The sequence below is a fragment of the Azolla caroliniana genome, unplaced genomic scaffold (assembly GCF_043228905.1).
Source record: "Azolla caroliniana isolate FFs.n. ecotype wild unplaced genomic scaffold, voAzoCaro1.0.p SCAF_10, whole genome shotgun sequence".
Taxonomy (NCBI): domain Eukaryota; kingdom Viridiplantae; phylum Streptophyta; class Polypodiopsida; order Salviniales; family Salviniaceae; genus Azolla; species Azolla caroliniana.
Genome location: NW_028230445.1, coordinates 8626926 through 8636695, shown reverse-complemented (window position 1 = coordinate 8636695; position 9770 = coordinate 8626926). Strand labels below are relative to the sequence as shown.

Here is a 9770-nt window from a genome sequence, read left to right as displayed (position 1 = left end):
TTTTGTGTTAATAAACAAAAATCTCGAATGAGTCTGCATGAAAATTTCGCGATCTAGTAGAGATTAAGATTACCTTTAGTTGTGGTTGTGTAGTTGATTAATTCAATTAACGTTGAATATGTAGCATGATCGACTCCCCCCTTAAACATTCCGCTCAAAGATGGAATTAGCATGAAACATGACGATATTGTCAACGAAAAGAACAAGGATTATCGACATGAACATCAGGTTTATATGTTCATTTCATTCGTAGAATTCTTGTCAAATAATGTATTTAAATGTCTCTCGATAGTGTTTGTTACCTTTTCCGGTGAACGAGGATGGAACACGTGACCTTCAGATCTTCAGTCTAACGCTCTCGCAACTGACCTATCCCCCCAGCTTCCCATGAAATATTGTTTATATGGTTCAAAAACAAAATTCTCGAATAACTATGGATTAAAGTTGAGTAATCAACTAGAGATCAAGATTACGTTGAGATATCTACTGTCATTCACGCCCCCTTAAACATGAAAGTATATCGAACAATGATATTCAGATATTCAATCTGACACTCTCCCAACTAATCTATTGCTGCAACTTGCGAGTGTGTATATTTCCACCTATTCTATGTTAGTAAACAAAAATCTCAAATTAGTGTGCATGAAAGTTTCGAGATGGAGAAGATATTAGGATTACGTTTAGTTGTAGTTGTGTACTCAAAATCACTCTATTCTTAGCTAGTCAAAACTAAATATCTTGGATCCCCAAATCCCCATTAAAATGTCACACTTATCATTGGCATCTATCTACTATAACTAAATATAACAAATCTCCAAAATCATCCCTTCCCATCAAAATCATTAAGCTATCCCTCTCTACTCTACTTTAACTACCTCCCTAACTCCCACATCCTCCTTTATACACATTCAAAACCCCCGCTCTCTCTCTCTGTCTGTCTTCCATCCCCACCACTCCCCATTCTCTCTTCTTTCCTCTTCCCCTATATAAGCCTCTCACATTTTTGTATGGTCTTTAGCACGGATGAGCTCATATCGAGCGAAACATGTTTACCATAACACCTATTTCTTACATAAATTGAATTTCAATTCTGTCTCTATCTCTCTCTCTCTCTCTCTCTCTCTCTCTTCTCGTACTCCACTATTCTCTTTTGAATTATTCTTTAGATACCATACTAGTTAACCTAATTATTGAATCGTCGAAGATTATTCGCTCACAATACTTGCTTAGGCCATAAGGCCACCAACTACTCAATAATTGTGGATTAAATTTGAACTATCAACCAGAGATAAAAATTACGTTTAGATATCTAGTCTCATCCACTACGCCTTAAACATGAACGTGTATTGAACAATGATATTGAGATATTCAATCTCACGCTCTCCCAACTTATATATCCCTCCAACTTGTGAGTGTGTATATTTCCACCTATTTTGGGTTAATAAACAATAATCTCCAGTGAGTGTGCATTAAATTTTTGCGATCAAGTAGAGATTAGGATTATATTTCGTTGTGGTTGTGTAGTTGATTAATTCGATTAACGTTGAATATTTAGTCTCATCGACTCCCCCCTTAAACATTGCGCTTAAGATAGAATTAGTATTAAACATGACCATATTGTCAACAAAAACAACAAGCCTTGTCGACATTAACATGAGGTTAATATGTTCAATTCATTGGAAGAATTCTTGTCAAATAATGTATTCAAATATGTCTCTTGAAAGTGTTTGTTACCTTTTGCAATGCACGTGGATCAAACACGTGACCTTCAGATCTTCAGTCTAACGGTCTCCCAACGGAGCTATCCCTGCAGCTTCCCATCAAATACTGTCTATATGGTTCAGAAACAAAATTCTCCAATAACCATGGATTAATGTTCAACGATCAACTAGACGTCAACATCAACGTGTATTGAACAAAAACCCCCATACATCATTCTCTCCTCCTTATATAAGGATGGAAGAGGCTAAGCATAGCTTCATGCTTTTTTTCTAAAGTGTTCATGCACACTAAATGTGCATGAGTTGCCTTTTACAGTATGCTTTCATTTCCTAAATATAGTTATCATGCTCGCTAGATGTGCACAAGTCATTTTTTATTGGTGTACATTTTTCTTATAAATAAAGTATTCACACATTCTACAAAATGCATGACTTTCCTTTTAATAAAGGTAGGCATAAATGAAGGTCTTATACGTATTAAATCTATATTTAAAACACTTAGGACAAGTTAGTGCAATGGTAAAGTTGGGGTTTGTTTAGGTGGAGGAACAACGTTCGAATCTTGCCCTAAGTACGTAATAAATATTTTTAATATTTTATTTTATTTATTATACATACTTTAAATCGGAGAAAGTAATTTACATATTTCACGTAGTGTGTGATTCACGCTACGACAACATGACCTTCAGATCTTCAGTCTAACGCTCTCCCAACTGAGCTATCCCCACAACTTCCCATTAAATACTGTCTATATGGGTCTAAAACAATATTCTCTTATAACTGTGGATTAAAGTTGAATGATCAAGTAGAGATCAATATGAACGTGTATTGAACAATCATGTTCAGATATTGAATCTCACGTTCTCCCAACGTATATATCCCTGCAACTTGGGAGTGTATATATTTCCACCTATTTTGAGTTAATAAACAAAATTCTTGAATGACCGTGCATTAATGTTTCACTATCCAGTAGAGATTAGGATTAGGTTTAGTTGTGGTTGTGTAGTTGATTAATTGAATTAACGTTTAATATCTAGTCGCATCGATTCCCCCTTCAACATTGCGCTCAGCATGGAATTAGCAGGAAGTATGACCATATTGTCAACGAAAATAACAACACATGTCAACATTAACATGAGCTTTATATCTTCATTTCATTCGTAGAATTCTTGTCAAATAATGCATGCAAATGTGTCTCTCGAAAGTGTTTCTTGCCTTTTGCGGTGAACGTGGATCGAACACGTGACGTTTAGATGTTCAATCTGACGCTCTCCCAATTTATCTATCCCCGCAACTTCCCATGACATACTATCTATATGGTTCTAAAACAATATTCTCAAATAACTCTGGATTAAAGTTGAGCGATCAACTAGACGTGAACATGAACGTGTATTGAACAATGATGTTGAAATATTCAATCTCACTTTATCCCAACTTATATATCCTTGCAACTTTTGAGTGTATATATTTCCACCTATTTTGAGTTAATAAACAAAATTCACTGTGCATTAATGTTTCACTATCAAGTAGAGCTTAGGATTAGGTTTAGTTGTGGTTGTGTAGTTGATTAATTGAATTAACGTTTAATATCTAGTCACATCGATTCCCCCTTAAACATTGCACTCAAGCTGGAATTAGCATAAAACATGACCATACTGTCAACGAAAAGAACAACACATGTCGACATTAACATGAGGTTCATATTGTGAAATGCACATAACAGATCAAAACCAGTCTACTTAGCTTCTTACTTCTTAATCAATTTATAGCTGATACAACGGAACCCATTTGGGTTGGCTTGGCTAAAAAGGGTGTGCTAAAAGGGTGGCACAAAGGAACACATGCACACCACAATATGTTCATTTCATTCGTAGACTTCTTGTCAAATAAAGTATTCAAATATGTCTCTCGAAAATGTTTGTTATTTTTTGCGGTGAACATGGATCGAACACGTGACCTTCAGATCTTCAGTCTAACGCTCTCCCAACTAAGCTATCCCCGCAACTTCCCATCCAATAATGACTCTATGGTTCAGAAACCACATTCTCGAATAACTGTGGATTAAAGTTGAGCGATCAACTAGACGTCAACATGAACGTGTATTGAACAATGATATTCAAATATTCGATCTCACGTTCTCCCAATTTATATATCCTTGCAACTTCCAAGTGTATATATTTCCACCTATTTTGAGTTAATAAACAAAATTCTTGAATGACTATGCATTAATGTTTTACTATCAAGTAGAGATTAGGATTAGGTTTAGTTGTGGTTGTGTAGTTGATTAATCGAATTAACGTTTAATATCTAGTCGCATTGATTCCCCCTTCAACATTGGGCTCAAGATGGAATTAGCATGAAACATAACCATATTGTCAATAACAAGAACAACACATGTCCACATTAACATGAGGTTTATATCTTACTTTGATTCGTAGAATTCATGTCAAATAATGTATTCAAATATGTCGCTCGAAAATGTTTGTTATTTTTGGCGGTGAACGTGGATCGAAGACGTAACCTTTAGATCTTCAGTCTAACGTTCTCCAACCTGAGCTATCCCCACAGCTTCCCATGAAGTAATGATTCTATGGTTCAGAAACCATATTCTCGAATAACTGTGGATTAATGTTGAGCGATCAATTAGAGGTCAACATGAACGTGTATTGAACAATGATATTCAAATATTCAATCTCATGTTCTCCCAACTTATATATCCTTGCAACTTCCGAGTGTATATATTTCCACCTATTTTGAGTTAATAAACTGAAATATCAAATGATTGTGCATTAATGTTTCGCTATCAAGTAGAGATTAGGATTACGTTTAATTGTGGGTGTGTAGTTCATTAATTGAATTAATGTTTAATATCTAATCACATTTATTCCCCCTTAAACATTGCGCTCAAGATGGAATTAGCATGAAACATGACCATATTGCCAACAAAAAGAACAACACATGTGGACATTCACATGAGCTTTACATGTTCATTTCATTCGTAGATTTCTTGTCAAATAATGTATTCAAATATGTCTCTCGAAAATATTTGTTACCTTTTTGCGGTGAACATGGATCGAACACGTGACCTTCAGATCTTCAGTCTGACGCTCTCCCAACTGAGTTATCCCCGCAACTTCCCATTAAATATTGTCTATATGGTTCTAAAACAATATTCTCGAATAACTGCGGATTATAATTGAGCAATCAAGTAGAGATCAATATGAACATGTTTTGAACAATGATTTTCAGATATTCCATCTCACGTTCTCCCAACTTATATATCCCTACAACTTGGGAGTGTATATATTTCCACCTATTTTGAGTTAATAAACAAAATTCTTGAATGACCGTGCATTAATGTTTCACTATCAAGTATAGATTACGATTACGTTTAGTTGTGGTTGTGTAGTTGATTAATTGAATTAACGTTTAATATCTAGTCGCATTGATTCCCCCTTCAACATTGGGCTCAAGATGCAATTAGCATGAAACATAACCATATTGTCAATGAAAAGAACAACACATGTCCACATTAACATGAGGTTTATATCTTACTTTGCTTCGTATAATTCTTGTGAAATAATGTATTCAAATATTTCTCTTGAAAATGTCTGTTATATTTTGCGATGAACGTGGATCGAACACATGAGCTTCAGATGTTCAGTCTGACAATCTGCCAACTAAGCTATCCCCGCAACTTCCCATCAAGGGTAACGACTCAATGGTTCAGAAACCATATTTTCGAATAATTGTGGATCAAAGTTGAGCGATCAACTAGAGGTCAACATGAATGTGTATTGAACAATGATATTCAAATATTCAATCTCACGTTCTCCCAACTTATATATCCTTGCAACCTCCGAGTGTATATATTTCCACCTATTTTGAGTTAATAAACTGAAATATCGAATGACTGTGCATTAATGTTTTGCTATCAAGTAGAGATTAGGATTACGTTTAGTTGTGGGTGTGTAGTTCATTAATTGAATTAATGTTTAATATCTAGTCCCATGGATTCCCCCTTAAACAGTGCGGTCAAGATGGAATTAGCATGAAACATGACCATATTGTCAACGAAAAGAACATCACATGTCGACATTAACATGAGGTTTATATCTTACTTTCATTCGTAGATTTCTTGTCAAATAATGTAATTAAATATGTCTCTCGAAAATATTTTTTACCTTTTCAGGTGAGCGTGGATCGAACACATGACTTTCAGATGTTCAGTCTGACGCTCTCTCGACTGAGCTATCCCCGCAACTTCCCATTAAATACTGTCTATATGGTTCTAAAACAATATTCTCGAATAACTGTGGATTATAGTTGAGCGATCAAGTAGAGATCAATATGAACATGTTTTGAACAATGATGTTCATATATTCCATCTCACGTTCTCCCAACTTATATATCCCTGCAACTTGGGAGTGTATATATTTCCACCTATTTTGAGTTAATAAACAAAATTCTTGAATGACCGTGCATTAATGTTTCACTATCAAGTATAGATTAGGTTTACGTTTAGTTGTGGTTGTGTAGTTGATTAATTGAATTAACGTTTAATATCTAATCGCATCTATTCCCCCTTAAACATTGCGCTCAAGATGGAATTAGCATGAAACATGACCATATTGTCAACGAAAAGAACAATACATGTGGACATTAACATGACATTTATATGTTCATTTCATTAGTAGATTTCTTGTCAAATAATGTATTCAAATATGTCTCTCGAAAATATTTGTTACCTTTTGCGGTGAATGTGGATCGAACACGTTGTAGTGCCTTTCGGCACCGGATTGTTTGCGTGAGTTGGGTGGGAACTACTGAGGTTTTGGACTAGGAGAAGAGAATATTCTAAGGCAATGAAGAATATGAAATAGGTTTTAAGAAAGAAAGATATGAAAAACTCGTGAATCCCACGAGTATAGTGTATTAGTGAGTACTCAGATTAAGAGAGAAAAATAGTTAACAAATTCGTGAATCCCACGATTATATTATATTAATCAACCCTTGTAAAATAATCAACCACCCGCATACATCATTCTCTCCTCCTTATATAAGGATGGAAGAGGCTAAGCATAGCTTCATGCTTTTCTTTCTAAAGTGTTTATGCACACTAAATGTGCATGAGTTGCCTTTTTACAGTATGCTTTTATTTCCTAAATATAGTTGTCATGCTCGGTAGATGTGCACAAGTCATTTTTTATTGGTGTACATTTTTCTTATAAATAAAGTATTCACGCATTCTAAAAAATTCATAACTTTTCTTTTAATAAAGGTAGGCGTAAATAAGGTCTTATAAGTATTAAATCTATATCTAAAAGACTTAGGATAAGTTAGTGCAATGGTAAGGTTGGGGTTTGTTTACGTGGACGTACAGGGGTTAAATCTTGTTTTATGCACGTAATAAATATTTTTAATATTTTATTTTATTTGTTATACGTACTTTAAATCGGATATAGTATTTTACATATTTCACGTAGTGTGTGATTCACACTACAACACTCGCCCCCTCCGAACCCGCACATCTTCTGGTATGTGCCGAAGTCCCCGATGCTTGCTATTCACCTTCATCCGAAGCTTCCTCTGATTCTCCCCTTAAGTCGACTATGAGTTGTAATCCACTTTCTTTGTTTTCCGCATCACCACGATCTTCGTCCGATTGCTCCTTTTTGTCGGTCTTGTCTAGGATCACATAGGGTTCTTCATCAGTCCGCTTCTTGAAAATCTTCACCCGTTTCCCGGCTTCAGGCACTCGTAGCATCATTTCATCCAACTTGCATAGTCGGTATGTTCCGTTGTCGAAAACTTTGCGAACCTCATATGGCCCGGACAAGCTTTTCGCGAATTTCCGCATCGTTGTATGTTGATGATCCAAATTACTGTCGTAGACAATCACCCAATCCCCTTCTTCAATTTCCGCGGTCGTAGTCGGTGCTTTGTGTCGAACCAGCTTTTATTCCGGAATCGCGCTTCTTGTTGTCGGCGTATTGCTTCCGCTATGTCTTCTAGTCTTCCCTCTAGTTGTCGTATCCGGACCGCTAGTAGTTCTTCCCGGCTCATCTCTTCCTTCCACGGTAGCACTGTCCATGTCGCGATCGCGGTTTTCGTTGGCATCACTAGTGCTTGTCCGGTCATGAGTTCTACCGGCATGTAACCGGTTACGGAGCTATGCGTCGTCCGATCCGCCCATAGTGCATACGGAAGCATCTGCGACCAATCCTTCACCCTTCCATCGCATGCCTTCGCAAGTGCTTTGACGATCGGACTATGTCCTGGTTCAATCTTCCCGTTGGCTTCCGGATTGTATGCCGTTGTCAGTGTTAACCGAACTCCATGTTTGGTGAAGAATTCCTTAGCTTTATCAGAGTTGAGTTCTCCCCGATCCGCAATCACTTGTCCTACGCACCCGTACCTGCAACACACCTCCTCCAAAAGAAATAGGCATACTGCAGAACACATTTTCCTTTGTAACACCCGTCCTTCTACTTGGTTTGTGAGATCTTCCCGAGCGAACACCAAGTACTTCTTTTGTCCGATTCCGGTTGGCATGGCTACAATATCGACCATCCATTTGAAGTTGATTGTTAGTGATAATGTCGGATGTAACTCATCTCGGTGTCGAACTCCGGAGTAGATTTGACACTTCTCGTAGCTTTCCGTGAACTCCGTTATATCTTTGTACATGTTCTTCCACCAATATTTTTGTTTGATTTTCAGAAAAGTTGCCCACGTTCCTTGATGTCCAGCCCAATCGGATCCGTGAAATTCGGATATTATCCGGTTTCGTTGATCTTTCGTCCTGACTACCCGAAGTGGTATGCCATCCGGTCTTTTCAGCTCCCTCCATATTAATCCATTTCTCAAGAAGAACTTTTGAACTTTCCGCTTCTTACTTCAGATCTCGGCTCTCTTCTCTTTATTGTCCGATGATTCCTCGATTTCTTGTAGCACTTTCCCGATCAGCAAGCTTTCTCCCTCGTATTCTTCTTCCCGGAATTCTCGGATTACGTTCACCCAGCATATGTGCTCCGAAGCAAAGTAGTCTTCGGAAACTTCTTCATTATCGGATTCGGTTATGTCATCTCCGAACCACGCCCTTGATAGCATATCCGCTACCAGTTGTCTTTTCCGGAGATGTGTCGTACCTCTGGATTAAGTGACTTAACATATGCAATCCATCTTAGCATAGCCACATCCGGTATCGTGCAACACCGCATCATCCCGAGTATTGGAAGACAATCCGTTTCGATCACTACTTGGGCTCCGATCAAATAATCTCGATCCGATTTGATTGCCGACACGACTCCCCATAATTCTCTTTTGACTTGTGCATATCCACGTTGCCTCTTGTTTAGAACCTTTGATCCGAATCGGATCGGATATCGCGAACCATCCGAGTCAGCTTGATTGATGACCCATCCGATTCCGGTTGGGCTTGTGTCAACCGTTACTATGATCGATCGGTCATAGTTCGGCTTCTTTAGTGCTTTTGCCCTCCGTAGTGATTTCTTGAGCTTCTTCACGGCTTTGGTATGCTCCGGTTTCCATTCGAACTTCTTACCCTTCCGCAACAAGTGATAGAGTGGGTCCGCAATATGTGCATAGTGCGGAATCCATATGTGATAGAACGCACATGCTCCAAGAAACCTTCGGACTTCGGATTGTGACTCGCATACTTCTTTCATAGCTTGAATCGCATCGATCTTGGTTGGTGACGGTCTTCGGCCATAGGGCCCACATAGATGTCCGACTACCAATATTTCTTCTTGCCCGAATGCCGATTTCTCACCGGAAAGTGTTAGGTGCACATCTTCTAATTTTCGAAGCACTTTCTCGCAATCATGAATATGGTCGACTACGAACTTTCGGACTACCCGGTTTCCATGGCTTGTATCTTCCGCGAGCTCTTCAAGCCGTTGTAACATGCTCCCATAGAACACTTCTTTGACTATTCCCACGATTTCTTCGTCTTCTTTTATTATTGATGCCGACCATAACTTATCCTCCACTTTTCGGTATTCTTTCTTCTTTCCTCCAGTTACG

The 9770-nt window shown here is 37.8% G+C and overlaps 1 non-coding gene across 1 annotated transcript; it reads right to left on the bottom strand.

The window, feature by feature from the left end:
• Positions 1-3650: 3650 nt before the first annotated feature.
• Positions 3651-3723, bottom strand: TRNAF-GAA (transfer RNA phenylalanine (anticodon GAA)). The gene has a single exon. It is a non-coding gene; the product is annotated as a tRNA-Phe (tRNA).
• Positions 3724-9770: the final 6047 nt, after the last annotated feature.